At 44.2% G+C, this 27,273-nt stretch overlaps 1 protein-coding gene across 4 annotated transcripts in view; it reads right to left on the bottom strand.

Annotated features, from left to right (window-relative positions):
- The window catches only part of ANKRD44 (ankyrin repeat domain 44), a 143,657-nt gene that overhangs the window by 90,870 nt on the left and 25,514 nt on the right, over positions 1-27,273 (bottom strand). The window contains exons 2-3 of one of the 4 annotated variants that reach the window (XM_080399356.1): positions 17,974-18,144; positions 16,794-16,948 (exon numbers count right to left, since the gene is read on the bottom strand). The exons of the other annotated variants lie outside the window; for them this stretch is intronic. The gene's annotated coding sequence lies outside the window, so the exon portion shown is untranslated. The remainder of the gene's footprint in view (positions 1-16,793; positions 16,949-17,973; positions 18,145-27,273) is intronic. 4 annotated transcript variants of the gene reach the window in all.

Below are 27,273 nucleotides of genomic sequence, written 5' to 3'. Positions count from 1 at the left end.
TGATAATAGCCTCATAGTCATCATCAACCAAACTATTGAAGCTGACAGGCAAGGGAAAAAAAAAAAAATAAAAATAAAGCTTTGCTGATGACTGCAATGTTAGGTAGCCAGGCCAAAGAAATGAAATGGAAATTTAAAAAGGTTTCAAAATTGGCTTTACTTTAGAAACCAGTTCAGGATCTACATGATGCATCTGATTGTGAAAAACTGAGCTGCTTCAAAATGACTTTATACAGACCCAAATTAAAAAGATGAGTCTGAGAGCTGTAATGAACTATTACACTTTCTTCCAGCAAGCTACCATCACAAGTTATGAACACCTTTGTCTGGATCCCTCTGGAGAGGCTGCAAGATGTCTCCAAGACTACTGTCACAACTCAGTCAGCGTGAACCTTCCCTTCACCACACACAATCCCATGCATTAAGTACATGTCTGTATCTGAGAAAAATTCATCTTGAATAAGCATTCTCATCAGCTGAGGAAGAAGGATACAAATCTTCCTCCTCCTACTTCTTCTCAAGGAGCTTCCAGCTGCAGTCACATTCTCTTACTGAAATCCTTCAGCACTGAGAAGGGAGGCAAGAAAGGGGCTCAGCACCCCAGTTCCCAACACAGTGAACTCGTTTTGTACGCGCAGCTCTGTCCTCACTATCACTTCCAGTTCTTGCCGTACAAGCCAAGCGGTAAGGTTTGCAGTCAGGCACAGCCCAGCTATGGTAGAGATCCTCTCTCTGTCCATATCACATCTAGACATGTCGATCCGCTCTGGCCTGGGACAGTTGCCCAAACAAAGCTTTCTTTTCTGGAGACAAAGGCCTGGTGTGGGGGTGCTCAGCCACGGAGTGACCATCCCAGCAAGGTCAAGACAAGCCCCGCTCGTTTCCAAACATAGTTTCATAAAAGCCTCCTTGCAACAGAGGAGGGCCAAGAATCATCAAGTGAACAAAAGGCACCACAAGACAGGGAAAGAGTGCAATCCACTTCTGCTGCCCTTCCACTACACAAAGTGCTCAGGCAAGGCAGAAAGAGGGGGGAAGAGTCAGTTTTTACAAAACCCTTTTTAAACCCAAATTTCAGGTGCCACTTGTAATCCATTTGTAATTTGCTAGAGGACATAGCTTATTAAAGCTGAAATTAATTAGACTTGCGTAGCTTAACACTTCAGCCTGTTGTTTATTTTTTGTGAACCATTCCACTTCAAAAGTGAAAAACTTACTATTCTGTGTTGTTCAGTCACACATCTGATGCCAAAAGGAACGTTCGCAGAAAGGAACACTTTGAAGGTTGAAAAAAAATAATTAGGTTGCTTTTTTTAAAAAAAACAAGAGGTTTTTGTAAGAAAAAAACCATCTGTACCTTGAGTCTCTACAGACTACAGATCATGATCTCCTCTCGAGTTCTTTTGTAAATATTCCTGTATTAGTCTTGTCAAATTTAGCTCAGTAAATATGCAACCTTACAACAAAACAAGAAGCAACCCACAGCACTTACTCAGCTAAAGCACGTAGCTGCCTGCTGTCAAGGCAGTGGCAATGTGCTTCACGTCCATATTTGATCGCTCTGTTAAGCGGAGCATTACTCTCAACCTCTTCAACGACAACAGCAGAAAGAGCTGGTGACAGCTTGATCAGCTACCTAATGAAATCAGAAAAGCTGAATTACAGTAACCTAGCTAAATCATAAAACCAAAACAAACCAGAGGATTTCCCCATCCAGTCTGATTTTACCGTTCTTTTACAATTCCTTGGCCACCCACTGGCCGCACCACTGCGGCTGGATGCCTGTGGTACGTGAACGTTTCCTTTTAACAGGGAGCTCTTCAAGTCTTTCTGCCCATCAGAGAAGAGGATGTTTAAGAGCACAGAGAACACATCTGCACTGCCTTAGATGTGTTACCTAGATGCCTCTTTTGAAAAGGAGATGTCATTCTGGGATCATGCTATGGGAAACGAACCCCCTACAGGAACTCCAGAAGAAAACTTAGATCTCACTAGCTTCTGAAGTTTTGAGTCACTTGTAAAGAACTATGAAAATGAATGGAGATGGTTACTAATTTAGTTCCACAGGCTCTGATTTGGCATTTACATGGGATTCAGAAAGAAAACTCTGAGAGCCTCCAAGCTAGGCCAGGCCTCAGCTCACTCACTCAGGTCTTTTTCCTGGAGCTGGTTTGGCAAGGCACTGTCCTGTTTGTTGTCCGCTTTGTCCATTCTCAGGCCACCCTGTTGCTCTGATCTGCTACAAAGCAAATCTCTCTGTGCCTCACAGCCTCCTTCTCTTCGTCCTTGTGAAGCTCTTGCCTGCTTTTCATGGTGGCGATGGTAATTCAGGACCTGTATGTCTCCTTCCCTGATGTCTTGCTTACACTGCTACATGTAGCTCACCCCCCACGGGCTGCCCAGCACCTCAGAAGAGTATGCGCTGCTGTGTCACAGACCTTAGACTTTCAGGACAGGACAAACAAAATGCATTTAAGGGCCACCTAATGCTGTTTGCATTGAAGTTGATGGCAAAAGCTTTCGAACTACATCTAAAAGACTGAGAGCAATGCTTGGTGCTTTTTAAGAACAGCTCCCTCAACACATGAAGCCGCAGGACCTTTTGGAGGGATGGGAAAAGTTTCAGAGGGGTGGGAAAGGTCGTGCCATCTCCCCATCTTAATCCACAATGACTGCAAGGAGTTAAAAAAAATATATTTTAAAAAAGGAAAGAAAAAAAGGAACCGGCCTGTTCCCAAACATCTACCAAACTGCTTTCACAGAGAGTTTTGCATGGGGAAGTACAGGACTCTTCTGCTTGCAGCCACTTCACGTAGGCTCCAGATTTCCTTCTCCGCTGGGGTAAGATGAGTAGGACGACAGTTTCTCTATGCTATCTGCAAAGTCTCATTGACCAACTGAAACTATGCCGCAAATGGGACTCGCCCAAGGGGAATTCAGTCCCAGTGCACGGAGCTAAAACAATGGTTGGCAGAGAGCGCTAAGCCATGGGAATATGGCGATGTTGGCAAAATAGGTGAATATACATTTCTCCATCCCAGCGAGATGCCTGTACAGAAAACTTCAGGCTGTTTAAACACAGGCAGAATCTTGAGGGAGTAACTAGAAGGGGAGGGAGAAGCAGCAAAGTCTCGCTGGTGAGGACAAGCCACCCACAGCACCCTGCCCTCCTGCTTTGGACTAGCAGTCTAGACTTCAGATCCAACTAGATCAAAACTGGGACTGCGCTGGTCCTACTCCTCCACAAACCTCAAAAGGCCAGAGCTATACTGTTACAAGTTTTAAGTAAGGCAATCTGGATTTTCAGTGAGCTTTAAGTAAGGCAATCTGGATTTTCAGTGGTCTCTGTTATAAGTGAATTCAGACGTCTAACTTGTAAGCTGGACATCCTGTAAAATTTAGAAGGTGAAATCCATACAGCCATAAACAGCCGAGTGAAACACAGGAAATCTCTCATCCCTTTCCGTGCCACAGCAGTATGCAGACCATGGGGACAGACTGCATGTTTCTGATGTAGTCTAACTCCAGTTCCCCTGGTCCCTGAAACTGTTTGGGTTCTAGAAGCATTTTAAGTGTTTCTCACTTGCATTTTATGACTGTCTCCACGGGGAGGGGGGGGGAGAGAAAGATTTAAAAAAAAAAAAAAAAAGGGAAAAAAACCAACTCTGAGTCATATTAAATATTTGAACAATTTCTGCAAACTAAGAACAAGACTCTTCTGATCTGGGTTATCTTACAAAGTTATTACAGTGTCACCATGTTAATTTTCTACTCTCTGAGACAAAGCTGCCACTAGCTAACTTGCTGCGCTGACACAGATTCTGAGAACAGCCTCGGGAAATACTTTAGGCAGGTTTCTGTGAAGAAAGAAAAGCACAAATCATATTTCTCAGTGGCTGTACCCAACCCCAGCAGCCAGCTCTGCTTCAGATACTGGAAGCACCATACAACACAGCTTGTAGGAAGTATCAAAACAACTGATAACATGCCAGTCTTTTTGCAGTTTTTCACTGGAGGGCTATCTGACTCCAGCTTTCATTCAGCTTGCTGTATTAAGTGAGCAAAAGTTGGCCGCGACACACTCCGAGTTTGCTAAGCAGTGTTTAAGAGAGATAAGGGGGGAAGTAAATCACAGTTGGACGTCACTAGTCGGCCTCCAGCCACACTCGGCTCAGGCTGGATATGTGCAGCTACATTCAACTCCAAGCTAAGATACCCTTTGCTGTGCAAATCCTACATCTTTCCATCTTTGCAACCTGCTACGTCTTTCTTATTGACCAAGGTCAGCTCTCCTGAAAATTAATGTCAAAGCGATCCTTCCTGCTAAGCTTCCTGAAGGCTAGGATAGCACGGAAGAGGAAGAGGGAGCTATAATTTTACAGGGAAGAATCATGACTGATAAAGACAAATCAGTGACAAATACCGGAAAGCAAAGAGGAATAGATACTGTGTTGTCCCTCATTTGCTACGAGCACGAGAGCTTGTAGATACTCAAGCATACAAGCTCTCTGCCGACCACCACCCGTGTCCTCTGCAGCTTTCCTCCTGGCTACGATCTCAGACATCCCGACTGCACCTTTCCAGAGCAATGTCACTAGAAAATGTTGCCCGCTGCAACAAGTTAGGCTTTTTACATTACATATAAAGGATTACATTTGTGTTTTTAAAAGGCCAAAACTAGAATAGCCAGATTGAGGACTACCACTGAAAAACAAGTCCTGAAACGCAGAGTGTAAGGGAAGTTCACCGTGTGTACAGACTGAACTCAGCCCTGCCTTGCTTGCTGAACGCAGCCCCATTAATTAACAGCGTTATGTGTGCCAGCAGCACCAGAGCGCTGTGACTCAGGGCAGACAGCAAGATGCTCTCTTGCTGTTATCATGAAACATGACTCAATTTTCATGCCTTCATGAAGAACTGTCACATACCTCAGCTTAAAAAAAAAAAAGTTGCATAACCTGTCATGAAGGTGAAGCAATTTCCCTAGGGTGAGTACAATTCACAATGCTGTCCCCACAAGCTTCAACTGGAAATTTAAAAAGATATAATGAAAAATAAGTTAAGAAATGTGTATATTAAAGATCACATAGCTTTAAAATAAGACCAAACCTTTAGAGTTCTCCAGGATGCATTTACAAAAACTACAGTGTCATCTAACACCCAGAATGATCACTTCAGTTCAAACCACCACACGTACTGTACCATTTAATTTTCTAAAAGCACGGACTTTTTAAGAACTATGCCCTGCATTAGAACCTTCAAGTAATGCCTGAAACTTGCCCTATGACAGTGATGCCTTTGCACACCTCTGCCCAGAGTTTATTTTAGATTCTCTAATCTGTGCCATTTTTAAAAGAAGGTGGTAACAAGTTCTGTTCTCACGGTCAGAAAACCACTTCTCACATTCATAAAACCACTTCTCACATTCATTTCTCCTAATCATTTCTCACAAATATTGCTGCTCAAACACCATTACGTGTGCAAAGTGTAATTAAGATGTTCTAGATAAATGAACAAATGACAAGTCTGTTTGCATGATAGGAGGGGAAAAAACCCCACACTGAACAAGCTGAAGGTTCCTGAAGCCTGTAAAGGGGGTAACTTCTCTGATTTATAGCCACTCAAAACTGTGTTACCTAAAACTGATTAAGATTGACAAGTAAATGACACTCTGCATTTACAAACCTCCACTAAGGTGATACCGATAACTACAACGAGATCCAAAAATCAGAAGAAACTGACAGATTAACGCTTCTGCCATTTAGTTCTGCCAAAGCCATTGCAGGTGTCTCAGGACATGTTTTGTAGGCAGTGTGTGCCACAGCAGCGCAGCAGGAGTTATGAAGCACTGCCCCCCGAGGTGTCCAACCCGTGGCTTGGCTCACCAAGGCACGGATAGGTACTGCTCTTACTTACTTACACTGTTCATTTTGAAAAGTGGCAAAAGTCGTATCCGTGCCAGCACATGTGTGTGCCGTTGCCTCCAAAGTAAACAAGGCACTCGTTGCACTTTGTGAGCAAGCGAGACAGGTAGCAGGAGACTGTCAGAACTGCAGACGGCAAAAAACACATCTACGGAACATGTTAAATATGCAGGTGCTTTAAACACATCTCCTGTCATCAAAAATGATCCATGACTGGTTTGTCCCTGGGCATTCCAGTCAGAGACCTAGCGGCCGGCACTAGCGAATAGGTTTGCATACCTGCTGCACACTGAAGATCTCCCTTTTACTAGTCCACCATCTCAGCAGAAGCCACCTGAACTGCCATATTTCCCTTCTCCAAACTGGGGCTTAGAGCCATCACACTTTACAGATGGAGAAAGCAACATTTTTTCATCCCACAATCTCAAAGCACTTCCGAGACTTCAGAGACTAAGAAACAAGCACAGAGAAGCACATGTAAAATTGTTGTAGGAACTACTACCTTTTCAAGTATTTTCAGATTTTATGTTTTCAACATCTGCTAAGCACTGAAAATATTTCTCCAGTACTTCTTGTTAAGTGACAGCATTATTAAATTTCATAAGTAAATTGGCATTTATAGAAGAATGGGTGATAAGATCTGTAAATGAACTCCCAGGCACCAGAACAAATGGAATTACAAAAAGCTAGGAAAAAAGGTGTGTGCTCTCCTCTTCACCCTGTTCCACCCAAAAAAGGCATCTACCTGAACAGAGATCCCAGCACTCATGAGTCTGCATGGCACCACAGCACTGGGGTCGCATCTGCATCCCCACCATTCATTCAAAAAGCCACATATCAAAAGCCTTTGCTCGTGCTTACTCTCTGCCAGGCTGCGAACATCAGTCCCAGCCCCTTTCCAAGGCAGATGCCACAAGGTAGATGTCAGGGCTGTATGAAAAATGCAACCTAGCTCTGAATCTGGTTGCAAAACCAAAGATGCATACATACATACATACATACATAAAATGCCTCTCCTTAAATTAAGGCCACCCATTGGAACATCAACTGGGCACAAAGATTTCCAGAGGCAAACTATGTAGTGACAAACCCGCATGTAGATGAAAGAAGCAGAACCCGATGCAGAAGAGTTTCACAGCTTGGGTGCTGCAGACACGGTGGAGCAAGACCAAGCTGCTCAGGCCTCTCATCCTCCACGGATGCAGAGCATCCCAGTCAGGCCAGAGGAACTCATGGGAGTCCAGTGCCCAGCTGTGATAATCACAGCTAACGAAAAGGCAGGAGAGCAGACCTGGGCACTGAGGAAACAAAGATGAATTGCTTTAGGGAACCTTTTTGCACACTTGGTTCCCACTGTCCAGACATTTTCTTTCCATAACCCTCAGCTGGACTCCCTAGACCCACACTGGCCTGTGCTTTGCACACCCAGCCAGAGGGAGAGCTGAGCAGCCCGGGGACCCATCTTCCCTGATGCCCTAAGCAGCTGGCTGGTAGTCACGGGTTAGTCCCAAGGAAGGGAGCTGCATTAGTGATTGTTCACTTTCTAGCACACTGCTGTCTCGTGTCACACCAGAAATCCCGCCAACACCCTGAGTCACACAGATGGCACAATAATTAATGTACTGCTAGGGGGAAGATTATCGTCCCTGCTCCTTTCTTCCCACGGGACTGGTTCAGAAATCAAAGCAGAACAGTGAGAAGGTCTGTATCCCCAACACCCACACTTCACAGGGTCTACCATTTAGGTACCAATTACCATGGCTGTCAGCTGCCCAATACTCCCAGAGGATAAAACACATCCCATATCTAACCAGAGAGCATCACGTCAGAGAAATAATCCAAACATTTCACAGGCCCACAGCACACATAAGGAAGGAAGGAAAGGAGTAGGTAATTTTACTGTGCTATAGGTACAGAAGATGAAAAGCACTCTGTGGAAAGTATAAAGCAGAAAGCAAGAAATATACGTTGATTTTAGCCCCCTGAGATGTTTAACTGTGGGTTGCCTTTCGCAACTCTATCTCACAAAGCTGTCTAAATCCACTGCCAGCCATGGATTCAGCAGTATTTCCAGGCTCATATTGTAATTCTGGAAGCATTACACTGCACACATGGTTTGGTCACCAAGATATCTGCCCAATGCAAGACTGGCTGCAAGCATCGCTGCACCGCCACTGCCAATCCCTGAAAATGATCCCAAGCAGCAGGTAACACTCTGCAGCCTCCCTCTGACATGGGATTCACTGATAAAAGTCCCTTTGTAGGAAAAGAAGGGTTAATTAATCTCTTAAGAACTATAATTAGTCCGGCAGGAAAGTCAATTCTTTCTTCCTGATTCAGCACACTGAGTGCCAAGAAGTCTGAACACACATGCAGGGAGGGCCAACACGCACAGCCTTCAAAAGCGAGCCCCAGTCCAAGCACCACGCTCACCTACCAGCTCTGACACCTGCATTTATATGAGGGACACAGACCAATTTCTCTTTAATTATCTTGTTCATAAAGTATAATGCTTTGCTGTTTTTTGTTTGCTTTGTTTTTTAAATCTGACTGGGAAATCCAAACCCAGCTCTCCTGCACCAGTGCTGCTTGAATTTCAAATGCCAATGATTCTTTTTTTTTTTTCCCAAAGACCAAGCAACTCTAGTATAACATAATTACAATAAGCAGATTCCAAGTAAGACCTTCAGAAATTATTAGTTCCTGTAGTTGATATATGCAGCTTGCTTTGTAGATCTCTCTAAATAAAACATTAAAATGCAATACTGGATGAGTTTTACAATACTTTTCTTCCCCCCATGTAAATTTAATTTCATTTATCAGTTCAGCTTCAAGTCAGGAGTTCAATATTTAGTTCCTATATTTAATTATGTTTTCTTTTCATCATGGCCCTTTCCAGATAAATGTTTAATCAGGGTATTCACTGTAATATAAAAATTACTAGAGTGAAAAGAATGAAGCAATAATGTTCTCATCCTTATATCTAATATCGTATGTTAAATTCTAGAAGGTTGATTAAAAAAGGGCAACCATGTCACTGAACGAAGAACCCACTAATAAGCCCTCAAGGAGAAAATGAGCTAAGTAGTGGTAAAAATTAACAACCAGAATATGAAACCATCATGCCTCTTACAGAGTATCAGGGATGCATTCATGCTTCAGTAAGATGCCGTAAAAGCAAAATACAAATTTAAGTTCAATGCATCCCAGTTTCACCCATACAACACCAGAGACAAAAATCCGGTTGCCAAAAACACAGCACAGATTTATCCACCTAAATAACGTGCCAGGTTTGGAAGTAGAATCAGCAGTCCGTGTAACAGCATTATCAGAACCACTGCCTGGTCTACCACTTGTGCACTGGTTTCAGAGACTAGATGTCTAATCCTTGTTATTCCAGCAAAAAAACTACTTGTCCTGATACAAATTCCTTGTGACCCCAAACCCTCCTATTTCACAAGAGTGTGAGGAAGGGCTAATGCTTATTTTTGAGAATGTCCACATGCAATGTAAAGTCATCACTGCTACCCATCTTTCACTTTGTCTTTGCCCACAATGAATCACTTTGTTTTCCATGATTATTCAAAATAAAACTTGCTATGGACCAAACATTTCAGTTACTGGAAAATCAGTAGATCTACTGTAAAACCTGCTGCATAAATAAAAATATGTATTTCCTACATATTAGCAGGTAGTTCTTTCTAGCTTTGACTGCGCAATATATGTACTCTCTCCCCTAGTTTTTCCTGGTTTGCAATCCTGTTTTCTGAACCTCTTTTTCTTTGTTGTAGTCACCAATGAGGCCACTTCTTCCTGCAGAATTTACTCATTTTTAATGGGCACCATCAGTCTTCGGTTACTGTCTGTTTATTGTGAATAGGCCAAACTTCTAACTCTTCTTTTTTCTAAATCATGTAAAGACATGTTGTTCATCAAACCCTATCTACAGAGGAAATTTCTTTCTAAACTAGGCAGGAGGTAGCTGCTTTGCTTCATAAAGCATGAATTATTACTCAGATTTTTCAGCTTTTTGGGTTTTTTTCATTTACTGGCAAATAGTTTTTTGACATTTTAACTTGATGCAGTCACATAAATCTTCTGAAAATATTTAACATTAACTGGATTTTTAGACAAGCCTTCTCTAAGAAAATCTGCAAGGTTTTTCTTATCCATCAACATCCACCATTTAGTATCCTGAAGAATGCAAGGCTTCAATTCCTTCTGCCTGTCGTCTGTGCCTCCCCGAAGTTAAAGCATGGAGCCTACTGACCACCACCCTAAATGGGGAGATGCTGGGTGACAGTCACACACACTACTGAGGCTCTTGTGAAAGTTCAGTCACCTTAACTTTCATGGACTTGGAAAGATAAAGACTGGAACCTTTAAATGAGGCACTGTCACTGTTCTGGAGATATGAACGGCCCGAGTGTTTTGGTGTTTTGTTTTCGAGTTCAAAAACCTCACTTTGCCTTAGGGCTCTGGCACTGGCATGCCAGGGCTGGGGCCGAGCTGCGACAGCCTAAGGTGCTCATGTCCCCAGTCACCTACTCTGCATCCCTCTGGTAGCAGAGAAGCCAGAACAAGGCATGTGCCACATCTGCAGCCTCTCAGCCACCAGCAGCACAGCACAGCACAGCACAGGTGGCTGTCCCGGGAGAAGGGACAATCCCACTCCCCCTTAACCCTGCTCTAGCCACCAGCTCCCCTACAAACTCCTCTGGCACTCACGTGGTCCACAGCAAATAATTCTGGGGAGATGAATCCCACTGTCCAAGAAGCAGCAAATATTTTTCTTCTGGTTTAAGAGTCTCAGAAGCTCAACAAGCAGCCCAGCGAACGCTAGCACTAGCGTGCAGGACAAGGTAGGAGTGCACAGCAAGGAGCAAAAAAGGGCCCAGGACCATCCCTTCCAGCCAGCCAGCGCATCGGGTCACGGCTAATGGGAAACCTTGCTGGCACTTCAGGAAGGCTGTGCCACCAGGGACAAGCTTTTGCTAGTGCAACAGCAGCACCGGCAAGCCATCCCTTCTGTTCTCACTGATCCTGGGACAAAAACTACCAGAAAAATGTTTACAATGACTCTAACAGCCATGAACCCATAGCAGAAAGGGAGGAATTCCTTATGCTGCAATCAAATCTGCCAGAACATGTCCACCAGAGCCCTTACACAGGACAAAAAATTCCTCTCTTGCAAGGGTTCAACCCAGCACGTTGGGAAAAACTAAAGAATGTAGAGTGCTTCAAATGCCCCATGCTGGATTGCTGTTAATGCTTTGAAAAATCAACACAAAGGTAAAGTGATTCAACTTTGCATTCAGAGCTTAGCTTTGCAAAAGGGGAAACACACTTTGGTCAGGAAACTGAAATATATTTCAGGAACTGAGGTCCAACAGAAAGCAGGTTTAAGAGCTCTCCTTTCATAACGAACACTTTAACAACATTTCATTCCTTTGATTGCTTTAAAAAAAAAAAAAAAGCCACAAACTGCCATATATGGATGCAAATGATATACAGATTTCTTGTAAAGATTTCCTCAAGTACCCACAGCAGCAAAAGCCCTGATGAGTGCTAACCAAGCTCAGGGCTGCCTGCACTTTGGGACAGCACCCCTTTTCTTGTGACTATCCTGGTTTTTTCAACGTCAGCAACTGCCTCAACTTTTCTTGAGATCACTGAAAAGGTCCAAAGGAAAGAGGCTGGGGGACAGAGATGCAAACAAAAGAAAAAGAAAGCCCTCTGAAAGACCAAACAGCAGTAGTGCCTTGGAATGACACCATCATGTACTTCATCTCATGAAAGTAAAAGCCCCTCTCTGCTCCAGTTTAGCTTCAACAGGTTTCACAGTTTAACCCCAAAGGGAAAATGCTCAGCATATACTACATGAAAGGCAACAACCAACCCTGAGTGGCAGTTTATGTTCTCTCCTTCATATAGGCAGAGAGTCTGGACAACATAAACTACACACAGTGCGCTTCTGTAAGTGGTGGAAACTCGTTTTCACAAAGTAACTGGGAAGGCACAAGAGAGACGTAATAGGACACTGAGATCTTCCCTTTCAGGACACCAGCTTGCAACCTGTATCGATGACAGACCAACCTGTCACGTGAGGGTTACCCAGTGATCTGGGTCAGTGTCCATGTCCCTAAAAAGAACATCTCTTCACAGAAAATTCAACCCAAAACAGAGCTTAATTTGTTAGAAAAGCAAAACATGGAAAATTAAAAAAAAGTGTGGTGCTATGTCTGCATGCCTACAACGAATGCAAACCACTTCTAGATGCAAGCATCTTATGCTTAGGTGACTTTATAGCCCAAAACCGCATAGCTGGCATTGGTCCCAAACACTAATCTCATTTTCAAGAAATCACAATTAGTGCTATGTGCCAGCACAATTCTCTTAGGTGGTAACTGAATTTAACCAGATTTTTCCAACATGAAACAGCTAAATAAATAAATCAGAGAGAAGACAGCAGTAGAACAGGAAGAAGTAACTTTTTATCTACAGGAAAGATGGCTCTTATTTACTTGTCCCTTACAAACACTCAGAATATGCTCTGCTGAGCATTAAAATGCTGTAAGATACTCAAGACAATAATCTCTTATGTATGCACCATCCAGCTGAGAGAGAAGGAAAATGATATTCCACGTTTAGTTTTGCTGATGTGACTGCATAGCCTCCTAGTAAAGACTAGAAGGATTAGAAGAATTTTTAATGTTTTTGTGGTGTTTCCCTTTTAATTTTAGTCTATGCACTTCTTTGAACAAACTAAAATACAGCAGCACTAAATCTGGCATGATTTGGTATAACTGGTATGACTTTGTCTACACTAGGAGGCCAAAAAAACACAATTAAAAATCAGAAAATCCCCACATGCCTTGGGTTGGCAGAGACATGTTAACAGAAATATCTAGTGTAAGCAGGTTATTATGTAAATACTGTGATTCAGATGTGGATATATGCATAGGTGGATACATGCACCGTGCATGTTCACCCCATTCCCATAGAAGTAGTCCTGGCCCAGACAGCCAATCTATTGGCACTAAGAGAGTAGGATTAGCCTACTAGAAAAAGCTTCATCTTTACTTTTTAAGAAACGTGGCATTCCTCCTCAAAAACTTAGAGCTTCGCAGCCCAGATCCATGATTTATGGTTGGGCCGAGAACAAATCTCATACTCACCAGATCCTCAGGTCTTTAAAGTTTTGGGATAACTAGTAGAAAAACAAACTGTGCCCAGAAATGCCAGCAAACTGCAAGGGTATCAGGAGATGTACAAAAGAAACCAACTACATCAATACAGATATCTGTGTTGTGCAGACAGTCGCACACAATTATCAAGCACCTTTGTACTACTTGTGTATGCTGGGTATGTCAGGCATCCGTTCCCTTGAGTGCCCCTCTAGTAATCCACCTCTATAGGCAGCTCAGACTGCAACAACTTCTTCAAATTCGCCAAAGACATACACATCAGATACAGGAGTTTCTCTGAAAATTACATCTGTAAATACCCAAGAAAAGCAAGATTTCAGGCCTGAACCAACAGCATATTCTGCCTCTGAAAGCGCTGTGACTATAAACCCATCAGCTCCCTGGGCTTCAGGCTGGAAGTGTTTGTCGCTGAGGAAGACCAGATGAAAAGCCAATGCCAACAGAGCTGCGTGACTCATAGCACTCACCTTGGCCAAGACAGTCCTGACAAAAATATCACGGGACTGAAAAGAGCAAGTAATCCTTGGTCATCATGCAAAATAAAAGGTAACAGACACAGAGACCTTATTTTTTTAAAACAGCACAAGGCTGCACTGTGACAGTGTGATGCTAATTACTCTTTCAATAACCCTTCAGAGTGCTGGACAAGGGAGAGAGACAGAGAGTAATTAAAGGTTTATAATTATTACTCTTAAACAAGAGTGCTCAGTTGCAAGGCTGAGCCTCTCCACGGCATCTCGGGCTCCTGCAGCAGGGGCTGCCAGAGCTGGGGCTGAGCCGTCACAGCTCCAGGGCAGCACAGGCAGGAGCAGCATGGCACTGTCAGGCAGCGAGTCTCCAGTGCAGCCCACAGAGCGAGAAGACGAACTGGCACGTGGCCCGTGCCGCTCCAGACTCCCAGTTATTATAATGCTGCATTACTGGCAGCGCTCCTACAGCCATAGAAAGAGAGGAGGAAAATTAACTCAGGTTTAATAAACACTGTAGAGTAAACACGATTTCAGATAGACACCAGATCTAAACACTTGGCTTTTTCTTAAAGTCACAGTCAATCTAGGCATCAATATCCAGATCTTAAAACACCAAGGTATCCCACAGCTTTTTTTTACGTCTGTGTAAGACAAAGGTCCTAAGAGGTTGGGTTTTTTCCCTCCCACATTTCAACCACAGGATCACAATGTCTCAGATGACATTAGACCAAAATGAGAATAGGGGATGGTGTATTACTGAAGGCAGGTGTCTGTTACAGCCCAGCCATCTAGAATATCCTTTGCACCAGATAACCTTTCAGTCAAGACAAACAGCATAACTAGGGCAAGTGTGTTCGTAGGGTCAGGACACAAACAGAAACCCACACAGAGAGTTTGGAAAACTTCACCCCTATGTAAGAGTGCTGCCCAGAGCACCCAGTGATAAGATTGGCCTCAGCTGCACAGACCAGAAGGATAAACGCATCTCCAAGTTGTGCAGATGAAGAACAATTGCTACTGATATTGCATTCTTGGAGCCTTGATATTTTGGCATTGCCAAATACCCACAAAGACACTCAGACAGAAAAAAAAAAAAAAAAAAGTAACCAGAAGAGAAAAGCACTGGGGTACACAATACACTTACTTGTCATGTCGTCTTCATGTCGTCTTTAGAGAATAAGAAACAATCTCTACCAAACAGCAAAATACTAGGAAAATGCAGCATCTGAAGAAACAGCAAGGTAAACAGCCTACTGCAATACCATCAATATTCTTCCACTTGCACAGGCTGCCCCTCTCAGAAGACTGCAACATCAATGCTTTGCTTTTGATGCTTTCTCAATAGATGATTCCTGCTGAAATTACACTTGTGGTCACAAACGATTTGTCCTGTGCCACACTCTGCTGGCCCAAAGTTTCTCCCTGGCATGTGGTTGCCAAGTCAGTAAAAATGCATCCGCTAGCTCAGATTAGTGCTTCCTCCAGAGCAGCAAAATGAACTGCAAAAGGTGACAACTTAGAAGGTTTTGATATAGCAAGTATCATAGAAAGCAGCTGAAAACACAAGATAAATGAACATAACCATATCAAAAGACAGTAAGTCTAAGGGACAACCCATCTACTTTGCTCTGAAGTCTTGCTTTGATGGCAAAGTGTAAAATCTAGCAATCTATGTTCTGGAGAGGAGTTACAGGTTACAGTCCAAATAATCATAGAAACAGAATCGTTCAGGTTGGAAGACCCCTGAGATGACGGAGCCCACCCGTCACCCCAGCAGTGCCCAGCCCACCGCTCAGCCCTGTCCCCGAGCACCGCAGCGGCGTCTTGTGAACCCCTCCGGGGTGGGGGCTCCGCCGCCCCCCTGGGCGGCCTGTTCCCGGCTCCCTCACGCCCAGCCTAACCCTCCCCTGCGCAACTCGACGCCGTTTCCCCTTGTCCTGCCGCTCGTTCCCGGGGAGAAGGGACCGACCCCCCCTCGCTCCGGACACGCTCCCGCCCCTCCGCGTCCCCCCTGCCGTGAGGGGCCCGAAGCTGCCCCGGGGCTCGAGGGGCGGCCGCCCCGGTGCCCAGCGCAGGGCACGGTCCCTGCCCCGGCCCTGCCGGCCACGCCGCTCCGGACACCGGCCAGGGCGCTGCTGGCCGCCTCGGCCACCCGGGCAGGCCGGGGGCTCTGCCCAGCCGGCCCCAGCCGCCCCCCCGGGCCCTTTCCCCCCGGCCCTGCCCAGCCGCTGTGCCCCGGCCTGCGGCGCTGCCTGGGGCTGGTGTGACCCGCGGGCAGGGCCCGGCGCTGAGCCCTGGGGACCCTCACACGGTGGCCTCGGGCCCTGGGCCCGGCCTGCCCCCTGCCCCTGCCCAGCCCCCTGCCCCGGGCAGCCCCGGCTCCCCCGCACGGTGCCACCTGCAAAATACATCCCATTTAAAGCAAAACGTAACTCTGAAGGCAAGGGGGGAATAAGTCATATGAGTAACTGCGGGTTACAGCTAAATGCGAGAACACTTTGTGGGATGAGACAGCCAAAATATATACAAATATAAAAAACCCACAAACCCAAAAGGACAAATTCTCCATGAGATGGAACAACAAGAGATCAAGGAAGCCCCATGAAATTTTGGTCCTGCTTCCCAACATGGCAGACACAGTCAGGTTGGGGCAGAACGGAACCCGCACAGCCTCACGCCCTCGGAAGTCCGCATTACAGCGCAGCCCGAAGAGAATGAAGATGCACCGCAGACAGGAATCACGTAAACAGCAGAGCCCAGTTATGTAGTCCCTGCTCACAAAATCCAAGCTACAAGACCAATTTATGTCAAACTAGTGAATGAATTTGTGACAGAGGGAAAAAGGGGCAGGTGGGGTGAGGAGGGAGCAAACCGTGGGTGCCCTTGCAACGTGCAACAGCAGAATTAACACTGAAAAACGTGAATAGCCTCCAGGGAGTTTCCACTCTGCACATCTCCCTAACTACTTTAGAGCACCCACGTTTCAGCATGGAGCGGGAAAAAGACAAGAGGGCTCTGTCCCAGCTTACAGTCCAGTTAACACACGACAGGTCTTAAGATTTCAAAGTCCTTTCAGGTGTTGATCCATGAATGCCTCCACCTGCATTCCTACAAATATCCAAGAACATCCAGAGCAATAGACTGACATCTGAATGCTCCCATAAATGCTGTGTCAAAAAGAAAGCTTTTGCCTCGTTAGCTCTCGCCAACAAGATATCAACGGAGCTCTCACTTTCAGACCTGAAACTGAATCCAGGTCATTACCATTACTGGAACAAGCAGGTCAATTTTCCCTATCGAGCGAGGCACAAACATCTGAACAGGCATCATGAAGGGACAGCGCTTCCTTTTAAAAGAAATGTGACAGAAGGCCAAAGATTAAACAGATCAGTGATGGAAACCCACCAACCCATACAGCAACTCCTATATTTCTGTTACTCATCAGAGCAACGTGACACTTGCTTTTTGATATTAAGCAGCAAGACAGCACTTTCACAACAGAAAAAGGCTGACATGTAGGAGGTTGTGCTGAGTGACCAGCGAGCAAGCCATGGCTGATGTGACCGAGGCAGAGAGGTTCTCCAAGGGCACCACTGCTCAGCAAAGCCATTTTGCATTCCCAGCTAGAGCACAGCCTGTTGTTCCCCTGCCCTCAAACCTTTACTGTCACACATACTTCACAAAACCCACATTCATTTTTTCTTCTCACGTCTTCCTGAAAGAACCTAATCCTGCATTGGTGGAGACAGGCTGTTATTATTATCTACAGGAAAAACAAAAGATACTCATCTTATCTAAGGCTCAGCATAAACAATGGATGGGGAGAAGGGAAGCGGAGACCACACTGCAGCGCTGCTCTTTGGTATAGCCCTTACAAGCACCAAAGGTCCGAGTGCCTTGTCCCCTTTCTGCAGGCAGGGGAACAGAGAGGTGAGGACATGGCACTGTCCCAGGAGGGGCAAAGGCTGAACCCACCATTAGCAGTGGGACCTGCAGGCACCACTGCCGGTGCGACCCAGGGTCATTTCAAGTAACGCTTCCAAGGCAAGGAGATCAGCACATGAATGAATCACAGTCTTCTTCACATTAAAAGGAGAAAAGGAAAAATGTTTCCGATTTCACAGGCAAGCAATTTCAGACACACGACACTCATGTGACTGCAGCTACAGGGGACAAAAAGCAGCACTGTGCAGTCGGATGCAGCCCAGCCCAGATCCAAGTTAATCGCTTCCTCAGAGGGGGCCATGGAGGAGCAGTGCTGTCACAGATGTTTACACTGTCCTCCCCTGAGGCAACCAAAGGGACTCACATGGGGATGGAGGCATTTGTAGCAGCAGACAATAGAGCAAGGGCTACCACGGCTGCACCTACCCTGCATGCCTGACAAGAGCATGCTCCTCTCCAGGAAATAAAGAGTACGTCCTGCTGGAAGAATCTCGTGCGGTTTTGTATTTGCACATCAGCTGGCTCAACAACAGTCTAATTCATGATGAGGGCTCCCTGGGTGATATAACAAACTGTCCATATTTGTTTGTCTGTTTTCTACAAAAAGAAAGAAAAATCTATTGCTTTCTTTACAAAATAACATGAAAAAAGTCAGCAACAACTCTGTTTACACAGACTTTTGTGCAGGAACAATGAGTTAGGACGTTATTCCAAAAGACAGACAAAACCATCGATACAGGCCCCTGTTAGACAGCTGTTTCACTTATTTCCCTCTAAACAAACTAAAAATACAACAAAAGTTCTTGTTGAAATACAAGATAACTTCTTTTTGATTCTGAGGCGGTAAGAGGGGACTTAGAGGACAACAGAAAAAAAATGGGCAGGAAAACACAGAGAAGAGCAATATGTTAGTGTCAGGTAAGAATTCAAGCAACAAGTCTCCACGGGAAGATGGGTCTCCAGCAGTTCAGCTGCTCAGTAAGCTCCAGCTGCATGAAGAAAACGTTCAAGATGAACAAAGCATGCCAATGTTCAAAGCCAGGTTCATGAGTGGCTCCATCACTTCATTATGCTGGAAAACAGCAATAGGGCAGATGTAGTCATTTCTAAATGTTTTGCCACCACCTCTTCCTTGACAGCACAGAAACACTTTTCACAGGCAGTCATTTCAGACCTGAAACAGAACAAGACGTGCTACAGCAAGGATTTATAGTTTCTTCTGAAGGTCTTAACGTTGCTTCCTGCCAGCACAGCTTGGATGGCATAAAAGGAAGGATATGCTGCAATATAGTGGCATTGACTTGCAATTATCTGTTTGCCTCAAAATATTACTGTCTTCAAAACATCCTGGGTGGAGGAAGGAGGTGACAAATCATCTGAAGGGTGGCAAGAGGAGGATGAGAATTTCCATTACAAACTACACGTTAGGTAGTCCCACCCCAGAAAAGTCATGATGCTACACTAGGATGTGAGAAAAGAAAGATCATGGTTTGTGTGTGTCAAATTACAAGAGTAATGTTCGCCTGATTTTAGGGCAGCTCACATCCAAAACCTGCATGAACACTATTGACTCTGAAGATGATCAGCTCCTAAAATGCTTACAAAGTGACTCTTGTATTTCAGCCCAGCTTGAAGAGAAGTTTGCATCAGAGATTTCTTCAGCAAATATTTTCATACATCACGAGCACTTACTTTCAGTCCCAACTACAGAAATGCACCAGGAAAAGGGACAAAGTCATTTTCCAAACAAATTTTTACACCGGTAGATGTGGTATTAAAAACCTTCACAGCTGTAAGGAGGCCTAGAATAAATAAGACTATTTGAGTCAAGGCTTAGCTCACCATAAAATACTTCAGGACGAGAGGCACTGCCTCATTCATCAAGAGACTAAAATGAGAAAAGAAAGTCAGGCAACTTACTTTACAGAGGCCACTATTTGCTGCCTGAATCTCCAACCCACTTCAGACATGTGAAAAACTATCCTTCGTGAACGTTCACTGTTTCGGCAACACTATTTTGAGTATATAGATTATGTCACAGACAAAGTAACCTATTCCTGAAAGCTTGCTAAACCAATTTTTTAATAAATTAAGCCCTGCCACTACACCACTTTCTCATAGATCTTTGCTCTGTTTTCCTTCAGAAACTCAAGTCTTAAGAAAATTTCAATCTCTTTCTTTCAGTTTATATACATGAAGCAAAAAAAGAGCTGCCATTAAATTTTAAAATTTGATTGAGTAATGGCAGGGTAGATTCCAGCTCAGTAGATGGTAAGCAGGGAATACAAAAGACATGTTCACAAATTCCCTCAGCAGAGCTGGCACAGCAAACAGATGTCTACAGGTCTCCACTAAAAAAAAAAAAAAAAAAAAAAAAAAAAAAAAAAAAAAAAGGCAAAAAAAAGAGTAAATTAAGCTATGCTTCACTTGACTATACACAGCAAAAAAGCATGGGTACTTCCTCCACCAAAAACATCAGGCATGCTGATAAACAGCAAGCAATGGCAACAAGCCAGAAAACGCATCGTAAATAGCAAGAGTGTTTTTCACTACCAAAAGACAACAGTGAAATGAGTTGCACTACCGGAACCCAGCTGGGAAGAGATTTTTACAGAAGCACATTCATGGATTTTTAAGTTTATAATTTCAAACATGTACATATGAAAAGGTTAATTCTGTTTCTTCCCTTTGGAGGTCATGAAGGAGGCAAAAATAAAGCACTCTTTGATACCATCACAGCCTACATGGAGATGCTATTTAACAGTATGAAGCTGTCTGCAGAAAGACTGGCTAATTTTCTTTAAAGCAAATCTCAAAGTCTTCTATGAACTCCTCATATAACAAACCTCTGTTTCATGTTTTTCAAGATAAAATCTGGGGGGAAAAAATCATTACTCTAAAGTCTGTAAATCCTTGAATTCCAGCGTTAAAAAAAAAGCATTAATCACTGTTCTAAGCTAAACCTAGAAAAACATATTTTAAGAAAATGTAGCTTTGTGGCCTTTGCAGATGAATGTACTTGGGATTGCACTTTGGCCTTTCCCCTCTACCAACACACATATCAGCTTTACATCCCAGCAGCAATTTCAAAATAAACCTTTAAACCAGCTTTTTGTTATGTTGTAATGTATTCTAGCAAAAATGGAAAACTTTCAAACTAATAACAAATAATATGTCAAAATATAACTATGTCCATTAAAATTCTTCATAAAGTTTACGTTTTTCCATAGCAGAACCTCAAGCTATGGAAAGTTCCTATCGGTTCTTGTTCCAAACACTGCCCACAGGCTGTCTCAATGACATCTAACACGCGCTCTGCCCTACCCCTACTGCACGGCAGGGAAACCGAGGACCTGAGGGACACCTGCATGTCACCAAGAGGACTGTGAAGAGCTGAACTGCAAGACTGCTATCCATTACATGGCAGGGCCACAAATAATGCTGCATTCACTGATCAATCACTGCGAGAAGAGACAGCACCCAATTCTCCTGAGAGTAACGGAGTGCTGCCTAACAGGACAGATATTTCAAATCAGGGACTGCAAAAAATACTGCCAGGTTGGGTTTTTTTCCAGTTCCTCCCCCTTTCACTGTGGCCGATGCTGGCTGAGGGTGCACATGTGCCCATTTACATTCACCGTTGCTTCCAGCCCAGAACAACTCCACCGTGAGAAGCAATGCCAGGACATACACGGTGACAAGCCAGCAGGTCTGCTGAGGCGCCACCATGTCACGATCAAATGGCCCAGGCAACGTGGTGATCCAAAGGTGGTGGTCTGGGTTTCAGCTCTCCCAAATGATGTTAAAAAAACCCAGAAGAGCAAAACACAGATGAGAAGACTCTCCCTTCCAGGAGGCAGGCAGAAAATTTGAAACATGGCACAGGTTTTGGGGGTTTGGGTTTTACCCCTTGCTTAGTGAAAGAAGCGCCTCCCTCACAGGCCCCTTCCTCCACTCTCATCCTTAGGCAGCTTCATTTAGTTGATCACTGGGAACTGGACTTCATTCAGCACCTTAGAAGTCTGCTCGCTCAGATTGTTCCTTCAGGCACTGGCAAAGTTTTTAACTAATAAGCACTTGCCTGTTAAGCTGAAGATAGAATTACTTTTAAAATAAGTTATGTATCTAATACCTTGCTGGTTGAACTGGTTTTCATTAACTTCTGGAAGAAAGGCTTGATAACAGCGTGGAGTTTTTGCCTGTTTCCACACAGGCTGTGGCCAGCTCTGCAGAAGAGGGATGATGACAGCCCTGGGCACCCGCAGAGGCCAGCTCCAGCCACCCGCGGCTTTCACAGCGCAGGAGGAGGGATGGAGCATCGGCACCGAAGCCTAGGGAGAGCCAGGGGCACATTCACCACGACGGAAAGGATGAGGAGGTTTTACCTGATAAAAGGATAATGCCGTTGCAACTGTAATGGCTGTTTACTTACCCCTGTGTTTTTACTCATTAGGACTTTAAATAGAAATAAAAATTAAGCCTGACACAGAGGGGAAAAAAGAGGAAAGAAAGGGATGGAGAAGTGAGAGCTCAGGACCTGTTTGCAGCAAAAAAAGCTCAGTTCTAGTGAAAGAACAGATTAGAGGAGTTACTCTAACTTCTGTGTGCTTTCATCTCAACACAGCCGATGAGGACTCCCAACAATGCACTAGACAATACAAGTCTGAAAATTGCATGTATGCTTTGAAGCAGGCAGCGAGTTTATGACGCAGATGGAAAACATCCTCGAAGTCTCAAATGAAAGGCCTGAGTCTTCCAGAGTTAAAAGAAAATAAACATGCATAAAGAAGTCAAATTTTATGCTGGAAGTCATGCCTTTTCCCTTTTGCAACTAGAAAAGGATCAATATTTTTTAAAATAGAAAAAAATGCTCATATAAATCCCATAATACTCGGCTCACAACAACAATGACAACATTAATAGAGTTTGTTGGCATTTAAACAAGAATGGGTAGAACTTGTTTGTCATTTTCTTGTATTTCAGCCAAATAGCTGTAAGGCTGGCGTAGGAGGGCAGCATCTAAGCTTAAGATACATAAGTAAAACAGTATCAAAGTAGTAATTAACAACAAAGTAGCCTCAAGAACGATAATATCAGGTAATCATCACTAAGAAGATTTAACTGCAAAATTTGGAGTTGGTTTATTTGTTATGGGGTTTTTTAATTATTATTATTTGTTTCAGTTTTGGCCAACTATTTTGAAGGCATTTCAAACTAGCCAGGGCTTCTGAATGTTGCTTAGGGTTCATTGTCAATTGAATTAATATAGGAGTGAAACAATAAAGTAACTGTCTCTCAGCAAGTACATTAACCTTTAAAATCCACAGTATCACCCTCCTCCCTTTAAGACAACGGAGAGGGCAGGGCGCAGGGGGCGAGCGACGGGAAGAAATCTTTCCCAAACTGGACAGGGGTTCCAAAGAGCAACGATTAACACACTAGAGCATGAAGCATCCATACAAATACCATATCCTACCTAGTCCCCTGACACATTTTCTGTGTCTGCTGTGTAGCTCTCAGCTCGCCACAGACAGATCCTCTGCCCACAGGGAGCCAATTATGAGTTTCTTAGTCACCAAGAAATTATGCCAAGCAGAATTTACCCTGTAAGTTTCTGCTGAGACAGACGATTCATCTCCTCTTTCAACATGGACAGAGGCAGACAGTTTTGAAAACTGCAGGTAATTACTGGGAACCTTTCACTGTGCTTCCTTAGGTCAAGAAATTTGTTGTATCCAGAAGTCAAAACTTTCAAAATAACATATGCAATATTTTATACATACATATTTACATTCTGTAACACACATGTATATACACACACATATACTAGATATACCACAAACATATTTTGGAAAAGATTACAAAAGTTGGATTTCAGGCTTTAATCCAACTCAAACAACTGGGACATATGAGAAAACCCTTTGGGACAGGGAGATCATCCTCCATCTGTAATCTTTCAGCATCCTTGCAACCTCTCCACGGTTTCAGAAGCTGACCACAACTAGGAACGGGACAAGAAGTGAATCCAGCTCCGACAGATACTTCTTATGGTCTTTCCCCCATGAGAGTTTTTGCAGGGAGGAGCAAAGCCAGTCTGCTGGGGGCAGACTGGGGTTTCTTCTGCGAAGTCTCTTCTGGGACTCTGTGTCACACAAAAGGGGTGAGGACGGCTGAAGGGAGTCTGAGGTATAACAAAGGTATAAGCACTGCCATGTCCTAAGTGGCAGACGAGAGCAATTCAACCAGCAAACAAGCAAATGGCTACGTATACCATACATACGCCGCTGTCAGAGGCTCTGTTAAAACAAGAGCTCTCCACTACCCAAATTTGATCAGTCAGGAAGTGAGATACATTTCAGCCGAGTATCATATCCTTCTGATACTTAAACTGCACTGGAAAAGACAGCTGCAGTCAGTAACTATTCCTAATAAATACCTTATTGTAAAATAAAATTATATACATCCTTTTTCTGGGTAAACATACTCCTGTTTTACAAGAGGTACACAAAATACCCGTTAGACTTTGCTCTAACGCAACACCTAGTAGTGGATTTAGGGATCCCATCATTGCGCATGGCTACTGTGTCAGAACAGCACAAGGACAGGATAGGATAGTACAGTATATGTAGTATAATGTATAGTATTCAAGAAGAAATTGCATATTAGGGTTTTACTACATCACTGGCTCAACATACCATGACCATGCCAGAAAAACTAGCTCAAGCTGCTTCAGAGTGTACCAGTACTGCTGTCTAACTGCCAGGGAGAAGCAGCTCTGAGGGTGCTTTAGGCGCTCAGACTCGACCTCCTCGGCCATAAGCAGCCAGTTCTGCACAGACACTCCCTGCCCTTGCTGGCTACAGAGCCAGAGCCTCAGACCGGTCCTCAGGGCTGCCCTTCCCTAAAAGCAGGCTTGGGTTTTATACACCTTTTTAAAGACGTGAAAGCTCCCTGCCCAGTATCCCTTCTGCAGACAGCCAGAGCCAGACTCTCCTGAGGCTGGCGCAGGGAAGCCCAGACTCCAGCCAAATCCACTGCATTTCCATGTGTCTCCCACGAAGGTTTTCATTTCTGAGAGCTGCAGCTGAGCCACTGCACAAGCCAGGCACCACACGAGGCCACTGATGCAACTTCTGCTAGCGTACATCCCCAGAAACCCAAATGCACTTCTTACAATTATTAAAACAAGCATAGCTGCCTAACCAAGTCATTTTTATATCCTGCGCCATTTAAACCTAAGGCTGTTGGTGAAGGCCAAATCACTAGATCAGGAAAATTACAGAGGATACAGCACTTTAACATCTATGCACCTGCTGAACTTCAGTGACAAGTCACGTCTTGCTTATGCACGTATAAAGATTTAAGAGGTTGGGATGACTAACATGAATGAATACATTCATTGGGATGAATACAGGCGAGAAAAAGGAACAGTGCTATTTTGTCTGTGATAACTTTAATAACCATCTCAGCACAGCTCAGTCTGAAAAGAAGCGACAGAAATGCAAACCACCTGGTTTGGCTGGATGCCTGTGTTGCAGGGCACTTGACCCCAGGACTTCCTGAGCTCCCTGCTATACTGGATCTCCAGCGGCAGCCCGGATGAGTAACGACCAAACAACACTGACATGCAGCAGCGGGGTTACAAACCACTTCCTCCGCTGAGACATCTCCCGCTGTATTACGACCGAGGTGAGCAGCACAGGCAGCGAGAGCCTGCCTGCACGGCAGGACAGAGCACACCAGTGCCTCATTCAGCATCGGCTACCCCGCCTGCATCCGCTAGCTCTATCAGATCCACCCGCTCCTCTACCTTTCCCCTCAAGTAACCCCAAAAGTCTCTTTAGCACAAGGTCGAGCAAAGGAAAAAAAAATATTAGGAAGCAATGCAAAACAATCATCTCTTTGAGGCTTCTGGATTACCTACAGGCTTCCTGCTCATTCTTCACAATAGAAACTTGCAGAGCTTCCAGCCACGACAGTCAGGCAGTTTAACAACAGCAGACGCCAAACAAGCAATGCAAAACCAAATAAATAGCTTTGATGCCTGCAGCAGACCCTGGCTATGCTTTTTTTCGGTCACCAGCCTCCACCTTTCGCCATCATGACTCATCTCCTTTCTGCATCATCACAGGTAGCTGCTCATGCCCAACTCTGCTCAGAGCAGCACCCAGCTCCCAAACTGCGAATCACCTGCTTGTGCTAGCTGTGCTTTTGCTTGGCCCACAGAGACCATTCTGTAGGTATGTACAGAAGTGCATGGCTGAAGTATCATATAAAACACGTGGCAAGAACAAAAGGTTTTCCTCATGACCTACCGTAGAGACACAAAATAAAAAAGGAACAGTAAGGTATGAGGACTGCGATCACCAGCCCCAGGACCCCGGTGAGGCCAGGTGGCCATGTGGGCACGCACAGCGGCCAGGTACGGAAGGGCCAGCCTTTGAAGGAGCCAGCTGGAGTCACTGTCCCCAAGTAAAAGTAATCTGTAGACATGCAAACTGCCATAGAAAATTAAAATAAATTTGCAGCTATAACTTAGCCTCAAATCCTCTTTTAAAAAGCTACCGAAGTTGGTTGGGGATTTTTTGGAGGGGAGAGTTGGTTTTTGTGTCTGTTTTTTTATCTCTGTTCCTCCTGGAAACAAATCCACAAGCACGCTTCAGTATAAACAATAACTGGGCAGTATCATTGCTATTTGTCATAAGTCTGAATAAAAGACTTTCAAAGATGGTATCTCCCTTACTTCTGCAGAGTTCACCAGGTAACTCGTAGTCACAGTCAGTGACTTTCATTATTCCCCATGCTAAAGATAGAACAGCATTTTGCCAAATTTATTTGGGGGAAAGGCGGCAGAAGCAGCTTTAACTATATAAATTAAGTTAGACCGTAGCATGGAACAGATTGACCTCCCAGACCTTCAATTATATAACTAACCCTGCCAAGTTTAGAACTGGATCTCTTCCAGGTTTTCTTGTGAAACTTGTGATTTTCTCTCATGTTATTACAATCTCTTTTCTCAATACAGGGATATAATCAGAGCTGTCCGCTTTTGCACAAATGTAGTCTATTTTGTTCAAGCAAGATCTTGAATTATAATTGAAGCTCTAAGGGTGGGTGCAGTCGGTTTGTTTTGATAATGTTTCCTGTTTACAACAATCCTAAATTTCCCTGCATAGGGGAATGAGATCATCACTACGGCATGGAAGGAGGGAAGTAGGATGTTTATAGCATCTAATTCATTTTACCTGAGCTTACAGACTTCATCACTTTGCAGACCTTGAATAAATCAATCTGCAGGTACATACAGCAAATACAGACTCAATAAGCAGGGTACCTATGGCTGAGCTGTCTCCACGCAGAGAAAAGTCATCGTCCATTTTCCACATAAGCACCCTCTGAACAGGCTACGGAAGAAGAGGAAGCTGAGAAGCTTCAGGAAAGAAAACACACAGTTTGAACACATCTGAAATTTGTTATGGGCTAAAGGAGGAGTCTCAAGAATTTATCTCAGCAGAAAACAACCGGAGTATTTCAAAGCTACCCTTAGCTATACCACTGCAATTCTGTAACGTTGCCTGAATCCTAGACTGACTTCCACCCAGAAGATGGAGGTCAGCTTCTACCTGACAAGATGAATCACACTGTCGCAGATCACTCAGATCAAAGGCTGGGTCTCACAACGCTTAAGAACAGGGAAGACAAAAGGACGCAACAAAAAAGTTCAAC

The sequence above is a fragment of the Falco punctatus genome (genome assembly GCF_963210335.1).
Source record: "Falco punctatus genome assembly, chromosome: 8".
In the NCBI taxonomy this organism is placed as follows: Eukaryota; Metazoa; Chordata; class Aves; order Falconiformes; family Falconidae; genus Falco; species Falco punctatus.
The sequence above is the reverse complement of the archived record's forward strand: the minus strand, read 5'-3'. Positions and strand labels throughout refer to the sequence as shown.